This window comes from Eublepharis macularius, chromosome 16 (assembly GCF_028583425.1).
Source record: "Eublepharis macularius isolate TG4126 chromosome 16, MPM_Emac_v1.0, whole genome shotgun sequence".
Taxonomy (NCBI): Eukaryota; Metazoa; Chordata; class Lepidosauria; order Squamata; family Eublepharidae; genus Eublepharis; species Eublepharis macularius.
This window is the reverse complement of record NC_072805.1, coordinates 19,889,133-19,900,762: the sequence shown is the minus strand read 5'-3', so window position 1 is coordinate 19,900,762 and position 11,630 is coordinate 19,889,133. Positions and strand designations below refer to the sequence as shown.

Here is an 11,630-nt window from a genome sequence, read left to right as displayed (position 1 = left end):
ACTCAAGCCTTCCATTTCCTCGCCTCTTTGGCCAACCGTCGTTTCGGTTACAAACAAAACCCTCCTACGGTCTTAAAAACCGGACTGAGGATTGGACCATCGGTGGAAACCGTCCACCGTGATTGGGCCGCCCTTCCAATGGGTAGGCGCGGCCTCTCAGGGGCTGAACCGTGGAAAGGGGTGTGGCTAGTTGCCCCGGGATACGGCGAGGGAAGGAGGGGAAAGAAAGAAAAGGGGGCGGGGCCGCCTGGCGGGGAAGAGGGCGGAGCCGTCGCGCGGGGAGCGGGCGGGCTCCTTGGGGCCTCCTCCATCTTTCTAGCCCGCCGCGTTGCCGCTGCCTGAGGGAAAGATGGCACAAAGGGGCCGCGCCGCCAACGCCGCCTCCCGCTGGACCTCCGGCTTGGCAGACTGAGGGGAGGAAAAAGGGGGTGAGGCAACATGGGGGCTGGCTGTGGGGAGCGGCGCCTGAGGAAAGGATATCGGGGGGGAGGGCGCAAGCCTGAGGGGAAAAGGGGAGGGGGCTCCCCGTGTCCCTTGAGGGAGGCCGAAGCCTGATGGAGCCAAAGAAGCAGCCCCCCGCCTTCGGGGGAAGGAAAGGAAGCCTAGCTTGTGCATAGCATGTAGCGTTGCCAGCTCCAGCTCGGGAGATTCCCGGAGATTTGGGGAAGAGGGGTTTGGTGGGATGCGATGCCGTAGAGTCCGCCCCCCAAAGCTGCCATTTCCTCCAGGGAACTGATCCGCCTTGTCATTCTGGGAGGGCGCCTGGAGGTTGGCAACCTAAAGAGTCTCTGCCTAGCAAAATATTTACCCCCCCCCCCGCCGCCGTGAATTGATGATAAGCCAGTTGTGACTTGGAAAATAAAACCGTTTAGGGTTGCCTTGCCTTGTTCCGTTTTTGAATACACGCCCCTCTTCTCTCCCTGCAATGATGCAGGTGGGCAGGAAGTGACCAACGTCTCTGCCAAGAGGTCTGGGATTTTCTGGTCCCAGGTGCAGGTTGTAGCTCAAAAAGGACCTAAAAAAGGGTGGCAGAGGAAAGGTTTGGGCACCTTTTTTAAAAGGCTATGAGATCCTTGGTGGCCAAAGCTGTACTCACAGCTGGTGGGCAAGACTGCTTCTCCTCCTCCTCATAAAAAGAGTATGTGCCTTGGGCTTATAAAGCAGGTAACAGAGAGGGTGTGTACGAAGCATATGGGATGCAGGATGCTTTGAAGTGCTACAGACCTGACTGATAATAAATGACAACCATTGTGGTGTAGTAAGTGTTGCATTCAACTGCAGAGGTGCAGGTTTGGTTTGTGCTCTTGGCCAGGCGTTCTCTTCCAGCCTCAGCCTACCATGCTGGGGTATTGTGAGGATCAAATGTAGGAGGGGAAGAGCTCTGTACCCTGTCCCTGTGTTCCTGAGAGGAAAGTTGGGATACAAGTGCGCTAAATAAAACAATGATGGGAATAAAGAGCCTTGGGGCACTGAAAGACCAGGACAAAGGCTTTTGGGAGCCAGGGCCCACAAGCACGTGAAGAGGGGAACATGGACACGAGGGCTGCAATAAACAGGTTGGTCTTTAAGGTGTTACTAGGTTATTGCTGCTAATGCATTCTTGCTGGACATAAGTGTTTTGTAAGCCAGACCCTCTCTTCAGGTGCTCATAGGTTTTGTCTCACGAAAGATTATGCTATAATAAATATGTTTGCCTCCTCCAGGGAGCCACAAAATCCTTGCTGTATTTGAGGCAGCAGGTAAAACACCCCTTTGCAATAATGGGTTTTTTTTTGTGGTATTTGATGAGCATTTTTGCTTAAGGGTGGAATTTCCTAAAATGTGTTGTCTACCTGCCTTGAGCCTCTGTTGTTGAGTGGAAGGAGAGTATCATGTAGCATCTGAAGCAGGGTTGTAAACCATTAAATATTTAAATGATTAAGCTGTAAGGATTCGTTGACTGTATGTTTGTGTATATGCATGTTGTGGGTATTTCTGTAAGCATTCAATTGCTTTCCACTGGGTAGAGAACTGGTGAAAGGTGTACCTGTGCATTCGGAGATAGTCTGTGCCTGCAGAACATGTTTTTTCTGCAGAACGTGTTTTCCAATGTTGGCTTTACAGTTGATTGTGTGTGCATAAGACTGGCATTGGCGCAAATTAACATGTGAATTATTCTTAACAAAAATCAGTAGCGGAGCTGTTATGTATAAATACATGCGTGGGATAGACACCAAGCTTCTTAATGTTTAAGTGTTTAAAATTGATTGTTTAACTGGCTGCTTTATTAAACAAAATTGATATTCCTGTTTCAAGGCAAACACACTTGATGGCTGCAGAAGCTTTAAAGGGTCAGAGCATCTGGTGATATGAGCTCTGACACACAGAAGATTAAGGAATGATATGGTTGTTAGTTTTTAAGGTGCTTCAAGACTTTCTTTTGTATGTATTTCTTCTGCAACTGGATAAGATGGCTTCCAGTGTGGGGTAAGGTAGGCAGTATGATCTAATAAAAAGACTTTCAGGATAATTTCAGTCATTTATCATTTCAATCTAGATTGATTTTGTTAGGCCAGAATGATGGCTGGGAATCTATTCAGGGATAGCTAATACATTAAGTAGTCTTGGTGAAGTGTCTCTCCAGAGATGTACTGTATTCTGGCTGTTCATCTTTGAACCATACCTCACAGGTGCCATCCTTTTGGCTTCTTCCTCCCCATAGATCTTGTTTCAGTTTTTTTATTTTCGTGTTATGCAGACACAGTCAGAGATGCATTCTCAAACCTTGTAAGTAAGTTGAACACCATCACCTTACCACTGACTGGCTCAGACCTGCATAGAGAGTAAGAAACTGAACTATTGTTAGCTTCTGTTTCTGTGCTAAGTCAGTTGGCAGTGAAGGGAATATTGATGAAGGTGCATATTTCTCTTAGAAGGAGAATGTGCTGCTACCTTTTGTCTGCGTTTAGCCAGCTAGGGTCATGTTTTCAGCATCGGGGAGAAAATTTAATTTCCCCATTCTATTACTGTATTGGTGAAAGAGTACTTAAAAGCTTGTTTACTAGCTGCCTGTATGATGTTGAAAATACGTGCCTTGAAGATGAGGTTTCTCCAGAGTTGACAAAGATGGGTGGTGAAACCCTGGGGGTGCATTTACCATGAGTAAAAAATTCCACGAGAGCTGAGGTAAAACTAACATAATGATGGAAGAAATGGCATGCGAAGAAGCCCTGAGGGGTAGGTTCTTCCTCTAGAGATAAGATGAGGTTACAGAGAAGGTTTGCGAGTGATTCCTCCCCTCCCCAAATGATAGAAGGGTGGGGGGAAATGACATTACCACCTTGCAGGAGTGTTAGGTGAGGGTTGTCACAACACTTATGTGCCCTGATTCTCTTCTCCCTTTAGATTAGTAATCCCCAAACTGTGTGGCCCAAGAAATGCACTTGTGAGCCCAAACCCACCCACAGGGAAAGCTGCATGAGTTACTGCATGATTTACTCTTACCTTCCAATTGGCATCCATTGAAGGAGGTACCATCCATCTGCATCAGATGTGACTGAATCATTTCATCTTTCCTAAGAGACAGCAGGATAAGTTGCTGTCTGAGGAAGTATCTGTTACATCTCTGCATGAGCTGCTGCTCCTGATTTCTTTCCTTCCAGTTTGGAGGCACGCCCTGAGCTATGATTCATGCAGGAAGTGGCGGGGTGGTGGTGCTCTACTCTTACTCCAGAAGGGTTTATTGTCAATGTGTAAGAGTAAAAATTGCCCACCCCATGTGACGTGTATGTACTTCCAAATTTTAATTTGAGAGAAAAAGCGACAGACTCCTCCCTTTAGTTGGAAATAGCAGTGTGGTGCTCTCTTCTTCTTCTTGGTGCTGAAGAGGTTAATACTATTTGGAGTCTGTCGTAGAATGGGGGAAGGGTTCCAAGGTTCTTGTTTTCTTTACCAGCAGTGTCTTGTGCATGCCTGCCTGTGTTTACTTTATGTATTAAAATTACAAATGTACCTTAGAACTGCCTGTTATTTTCATGCTTGTAATGAAAATGAGGCTGCACTGGTTGCTTCAGAAAATTTGGGAGTTCTGGTATGGGAAAAATATCACTTGCAGCTTCCTTTTTAATGCATCAGAGATGACTGTCTTCTTGCATCTAATACTTTACCAGGTATTTTTGTACCTTGATTACTTGCCAGATATGATACAAAACAGTTCCAGTGAATGCTTCTCACTAGGCAAGATACTGTTGGAGTAAGAAGATTTCCTATTTTGTGGAATTCTTCAGTCTGTTCTCCCTTGAAGAAGAGAAGTTTTTTGTAGGCTTGGAAGCTTGTTGCTGTATGGTCCATTTGGGATCCTCTTTGGTGTGTATCTGTCAACCTTGCTTAGATCTTCTCTGATTTTCTTTTAAAGATGGGCACCTCTTTTATTAATCAAAAATGACAAGTAATGGCCTTATAGCACCAATCACATTCTTGAGTCAATATCTGTATAGAACTCAGTTCTGTCATGCGTGAATATGAACATGAAACCAGGATGGACATATGCAAATAGATTATGAAGATGAGGTGTTTGGGCTTTTTTCCAATGCTCATGGTCAGCAGGTGCAGGAACCAATCTAAGTTACTACTCAGTGGTGGTTTTGAATGCATCTCTTAATGATCTCCCATATAAATGAATGGCACCTATTTCTAAATGGAAGACAGAAGCATTGTAATTAGGATGCTGCTATAGTGAAAGCAGAACTCCAGCGCCCCAGCACAGGAGGGCCTGAACTTCTTTGGCAGGGATCTTATTTTGTGTGTGTGTGTGTGTGTGTGTGTGTGTGTGTGTGTGAGTGTGTGTGTGTACAGATCATATAGCAACATATTCTTCCACGCACTTTTTTGTTTGTTTGTTTACTAGGGTTGTAGAGACTGCAGGAAATAGATGCAAATGGGCAATGCTTGTGTATAAATAATGACCTCAGACCACAGCCCTTAGTTATTGACTTGAAGTCCTTGCCCCTTCCATTGCTTGCGGTGTAACTACATGAACTGGCCCATAAGCTTGTCTTATTAATTTTGATGTTTTTTTACCAAGGCCTCTTATATCAAAAAAGGTCTGGTAACTTCCACAACTGCAACTAAGATTGATTGACTCTCTGGGTGGGTGGGTGGATCCGATGGAATGCTTCAGCCCAAGAGGTCCCGTTGGCCATTAGTGCTTGGCTGCACACCTTGTGATATTCTATCACTGTCACTTTTCACCGTCTTTTAACTACTTTATATATTTCTGCAGACCTTAGGTGCCTAGAAAGGCTTCCATCTTTACTTAGCACCTGCCATAGCAACATATTCCTTTTAGTTAGATTTTTTTAAAAAAAAAAAAGTCTTGCATTCAGCCTTAACTCCTCAAAGTATCCCTCTGCTTGTGATAACTGAAGAAGCAAATGTGGCTTGGTTGAACTGTAAATTCTGTCTTCCTTACTTTTATTTGGGAGCCCTTCAACAGTTCCAGTTTCCCACTTGCCATTATACAGTTCAAGAGGCTTTACCCTACAGGGATCTTTAGCACAGTGGAGTTGAATACGTACCATGCCGTTTTTGCGGCTCCCCAGATTCATACGAATGCTTCTGAGTAGCTCAGTAGTCACCCTCACTAATGCCTGTCATTGGGCGCTGTGTGGGTGGGCAGATGCCATACTGCTGCCAGTCTGCAGGACAATAAGCAATGCCCCTGGTCCACTTGTTTCTTGATGGTCATGGAGTCACACTGCGGGGTTCGTAAAAACTGAGCCCATAACTTGCATGGTCACAGGTGTATCTTCCTGTTAACATAGATGAATTTGTTAGGTTTATTAGAATAGAAAATACGTAGCCTTTTCTTAAGGAAGGTAGATGAGAATTCGCTAGCAAAACGCCTGTCTCTGATACAGGTGCTGTGGTAGGTCAGGCTTGTATGGTACAAAGGCTCAGGAGAGCTAGTACCTTTCACAGTCACTGTTCCTAGCTCCCTGTTAGCAAGAACAGTCCGCTCAAAGTTGAAGATGTTATGCTCACTGCAGAGGTGTTTCCTACATGCAGTATTTTACTTTGCCTAGATAAATGAGAGGTGATAATCATTCCTTTATATTGAAGAAAGTCAGAAGTCGTCATTGAGGCTTTCTTCTCCAGATGACTCTCCTGAGAACAAAGCCTTGCCCTACCTGCCTGTTTCCACCTTGGTTGCGTTTCAGTGACTGTGCCTCACCCTCAGGAACTGGGTTTTATATAGCTCCCCTGATGACAGAGATTTTGCAAAAGGTCTTGGGAGTCCCTGTGGACATATGGGCCAAGCAAACGCCATATGTTGAAAATTAGAAGCAACTCATTTTAGGATTGCACTGTTAATCTACAGTTTGAGATTACTGAGTCCTCCGCAGTCATGGGTTTGCAAATGTATTCCTTTTTTAGCAGTCTCAGTACAATTGTGACTGGAGATGTACATTTTCCAGAAATTTTGAAGCCATGCAGGGGGGGGGGGGTACTTTCCATTTTTTTCCCCCTGAGACAACTGAAGTATTTACTTTCTATCAAACTGAAACATATTTTGCTGCTTTACTAATATAGAGTAATATAGTACAAGGAAGCTTCTGGTATGGTGTGACAGAACAATAGGCGTAACTGGTCTTTTCCACTATGGCAGCTATTTAGACTCTGAAATCTGGTTCTCACTTGGACATTCTCCAACAGAAAAGAGTCACCCCACAATTGCTTAATTCTTTGGAATGCAAACAAAATCCTCTTAATAGCTTTGGGAGCACCAATGCTCAAAATCTGTGTGTCTTCCCGTCCCTCCCCCACCCCCAGTTATGGCAAATTAGGGGGAAACCGGGTCACTGCATACCACCATTGCTGGGCTTGGAATGGAAACTAAAAAGTAGCTTGATGGTTGAAATCATCTTTGCATCCAGTTCTGGGTTCTTGCCAAGGATTCAAAGGAGACATACTACTTTTCCCCATCATGAGCTTGATTATAGTTGATGGTAACAAAAGTACTTGAGGGTGTGAGTAGTGGATTCTTTCACTATATGTTATAGCGACAACTGGGCTTGGAGCTGTTTCCATCCAGATTCTTTGCTGACCACCTCCACTCGATGGCTTGAAATAGAAAGTTATATGGACATAATTATGCAGATGCCTTAAAAGGAAGGGTTTTCAACTGTATTGGAAAAGGGTGGTTAGAAATATGGTAGTGAGTGTTCTGTTGACAGTTCTGTATCTTACTGTAGTGTGGAAGGGGCCCAAGCAATTTTCTATATACAGTACACTGTTGCTATGGTGGGGGCATCTGCACTGATAAGGTGCACATTTTCTGCAACGAGAATTGTCCCACTTGTTAACAAGATGTGTGCGTGTTCTGTTGCGAGTTTGCTGATTATTTTATTCGGGGAGGGGGTTGACAGAAGTTCTGTTGGAATTAGTAATCAGAAGAAGATATGGCAGAAAGCAGCTGTCAGAGCAGAGGCACAGAAGTCATTGGACTGGATCAGGAGTTGCCAGAGAAGAAGCCACAAATGTGCCTTGAAAGTATCAGTGGGATTTCCCCTACAATCATGAGGTCTTATGATATTTTTCGTAATGACACTGAGGTATCTAGAATTCTGCTGAAGCCACTAAATTCATTTCACTATAGCCATTTAGGTTGTTTATACTGGTAGCCTTGCAGGTTACCTGGGAGGAGGGGGGGGGGAGTCTGGCTCACAACAGTGGAAATAGTCACACATGCAGTTGAGCTAGTTCTATGCATTTTTTCCCCTGTACATCCTGAAATAGCAACACTCCATGGGACCAAGCAGTCATTTAAAGATTCTTATCCGCCAGCTAAATCTGGGGATTTGTTTTAGCATAAATGGTGGCAATCTAGGTAGATTGAATCTTTGCAAAAAAAAAAAAAGTACTTTACCACGTCTTGAGAGTTCACTGGACTGAAGCATAGCAGATACTATGACTCAGTTTTTATAATGAGAAAATAGCAATATTGGATATTAAAAGATCCTAGAGTCTATTTGCAGCATTGTGTTTGAGGCCTACAGAAACAGAACTCTTGCTCAAAGAATGTGTCTGATGCAATCTATTTAGCAAACATGTTGCTAAAAATACGTTTAAGAGAGGGTGCTTGGTAGTGGAACCCTCGTGGCTCCCTGAGTTGCAGAACCAGCCACAAGACCACTCGAAATCACTCTTAGCTCTTTAAAACATGTCCATTCCTCTTACGGACGCATGGGCTGTTTAAGGGAAGAAAAGTCTGGCAGCAGGATATTGGGTGAGGCCTTGTCTGGTGATAGTCTGCTCCACAGGCATCTTTTAAGTTCTGACTCAAGAGAATTGTCTGCTGTGTCAGCTCAGGCAAATGAGACAACTAGTGCTTATATGTACTTGTTTTATGTATCTTGGTCTGATTTGAATGTGTTAATAACAACTCTTGAAAAATCATCTCTGCTAGAAAGTTCAGGCTAGGATGTTTCTTATTGAGGTTGGGGCTTCCTGAATTACACCTCACCTAATTTCTGAGTGACTCTCTTGCCTTGTATTAACTCTGATGGGTTATGGAGGGAGAATTGCAGGCCAGTGAGTACAAATACTGATTCACTTGTGATACTGGAAATACAGTGTTGCTGCTAGGTTGCTGTATACCAGCATTTCCCAACCTGTGCTGTACTGCCCAGGCTTTTGCTGTTTTAGGCTGTGCGTGCCTTTTTTGCCCCCACGTGGTTCACCATACCAAGTATATTTGGACTCGTGGGTCACCATACCAAAAAAGTTGGGAACCACTGTCCAGTGCTGTGGTGTTCCTCTTTGAAAAAGATAAGCTAGTCAGCGGCTGCAGTTGCAGATGTCACTTTTCATGCAAACGGCGAACATGGATCTGGAAACTTGGGCTTCCATTTTTTTTTTACAGTAGGGAAGCAGGCAGTATGTGTGTGCTTATTCCTCTCTGTAGCTGCTTTTTTCCATGATGTAGGTAACAGTGTCTTGGAATCCTGAATAGGGAAGGGGGGGAGAAAGAAAAGCAGCAGAAAGGAGTGAATGGCTGCTCCCCCTGCCCCCACCGCCACCATTTGCCTTAGAGGCATAGCAGGTGGCTTTCGCTGAGCCATGTTTAGTGCCAAATATCTAGTTCAGCCAAAAGATGCTTTGAAATATTTTGAGTGCTTGCTGTATGTGCATTTATGTGCACAAGCACATGAGGAACTCCTGTGGCTGTTATCAGGTCATGGCAGTTGAGGGCTTGTGGTTCTCATATCTTTGCCATTTGCAGCTTGTATGCAACTTTATTTTCAGGAGAGAATAGCTTGGTACACTAAGTCACCGTAATAAGGACCTTCTCACGATCCTTTAGCAAGAATGATAGGATTGCTAGATCATGCTGCCTGTTAAAGAGAGAAATTTGGTAACCGTATGCAGTCCCATGCTGTTGTACGGCGTGCATCAGTTCAGAAATGTGGGTGGCAGAGCAACTACTAGGCCTGTGTCGCTGTATCTTGTGGGGCCTCTAGGCAGGACAGTTCATATGCTGAGCTGTGCCTTTCCACAGAAATAGACTCAAGATGACTGGTTGTTGCTTTTAGGACAAGTGGCTCAATTTCACAGAGTTCTGGTTGCCTTAAGCATCTGTGTGATCATACACTAGAGGTTTTCAAATCATGTTCTAGGGGATTCTGAGATTCCATGATGATCAGTGATGGCAGAAAGCCATCCTGAATGACAGCATGTGGTGCAGTGGTAAAAGGGTTGTGCTAGGGTAGTGGTCCTCTCTCCGTGGCTCACAGAAAGCCACACTTGCAATTACAGCCAACCCAAAGAATGGGGAGTAAAACCACTCCCACACTTCTGTTGCCAGCATGCTCTTTTTCTGGGATAGGAGCGCAGAGGCTGCAGAGAAGTGAGGGGTTGTTGTTGGACAAGATGGGCCATTTACTTCCATCCCTGGCAGGACAGCTTACCTGTCCTCCCGTCCATTTGGTGACAGCTGTTTCAAGGTGAGAACCACCTGCCACACACACACACCCTACTGGGCAATGATCTTGCCCACTTTCCTGGAACATGGGGTGCGTGTCACATTGGGGAACAGTGCTGAAAAGACCCACACGTGGTTCCCAAGCCACTGAGTGAGTATCGCTGTACTAGGATCTCAGAGATCCAAGGTTAAATCCTCCATCTGCCATGGAAGCTTGCTAGGTGACCTTGAGCCAGTCACATTCTCTTAGCTTAACCTACCTTTCGTGGTGGTTGTGATGGTAAAATGGTGAAGGGGAGAGCAACGTAGGCCTCCCTGAGCTCCCGGGAGAAAAAGTGAATACATTTATAAAGTATAATTAAATACCATTGCTAGTTTTCCATAGCAATAGGGGAGACTTGATCACTGCCTAGAGTTGGTCCTATTCATACAGATGGCAAATTGCAAGTCCTACCAACCCTCACAACATAATGGGTTTTGTAGCAGGCATGCAAGTGGTTCACTGGCAATAGATCAATCTGGGAGGGGTTCCCTGGAGGTAGATAATACCTAGTAGTATGGTGAGAGTAAGGAATCTTTAGCCTTCAGTTGTGTTGGAAACCCATAACATATTGTGATGTTGAGAGAGCTAACAAGGTAATAGACTCTGCCATTGGTAGGTGTTGCATTCATATCATGGTAAATTTATAAGTGGTGGTTTTATAAAAAAACAAATGATAATTGTGTGAACTGGCATAAAGAAAAGAAGCACCAAGCCATATGGAAGGCCTGCTTCTCTTTCCCACTTCCCTACAATTCTCAGTGTATATTCATGTGTCAATTACTGCATTATTTAAGAAGCTAAAACTTGAAGAGAATATAATATTTAAGGAAACTGACTAATCATTTGGACTAGAGATGTAAAATTTCCATAAATTCTGAATATGGGCAGGAGGGCAGTTTCTAGGCTTTTCAAAGGAAAAATTGAGATTTGGAAATAATTGAAATATATGCAGTATGAACTTACTGACCCTACGCTTATTTTACTGCTTTAGCAACATAAAATACATCATTTATTACTTTACATGCTAAAGTAGTTTTCCACAAGCAAAATTAAAAGTATACTTAATTTTAGTGAGAAAGTTGCACCCTGTGCCACCTTAGAACATCATTCTTTTTGCCATTGGAAGGGGGAGGAGAATTAAAAATAGCACTTTTGCAGAAAACAAAAATGTGGTATTTGGACAGAAACAGGCTCATAGTTACAACAGTGCTAGGTGTGTGCTTGGAGATCAAGCTAAATTTATAACATTGAAAACAACTTCTTCAATAGTACTATCATATGTGTGCAAAGTGCCATCAAGTTGTAGCTGACATGGCAACTCCTCAAGGAGTTTTCAAGTCAACAGACATTCAGAGATGATTTAACATTACCTGTCTCTGTTTAGCAATCCTGGACTTCCTTGGTGATTTCCTGACCGCATACTTACCAGGGCTGGCCCTGCTTAGCTTCTAAGATCTGGCCTGGGGCTAGCTGGGCTATTTATACACATTGTGTATTAATAGTAGATTATATTGGTTACATTTAAACAATAAATAAACCTTTGAACATCTTGTAATTTTACGTTGTATGCAAGAAGTCATTCTCTAATGCTATGGATTGTCCTACATTAAAAGTCTTAATACTAGA

At 43.9% G+C, this 11,630-nt stretch overlaps 1 protein-coding gene across 1 annotated transcript in view; it reads left to right on the top strand.

Moving 5' to 3' along the window:
- The first annotated feature begins 287 nt into the window (after positions 1-287).
- RSPRY1 (ring finger and SPRY domain containing 1) overlaps positions 288-11,630 on the top strand; it is a 39,479-nt gene continuing 28,136 nt past the window's right edge. The window contains exon 1 of the mRNA XM_055000788.1: positions 288-428. The gene's annotated coding sequence lies outside the window, so the exon portion shown is untranslated. The remainder of the gene's footprint in view (positions 429-11,630) is intronic.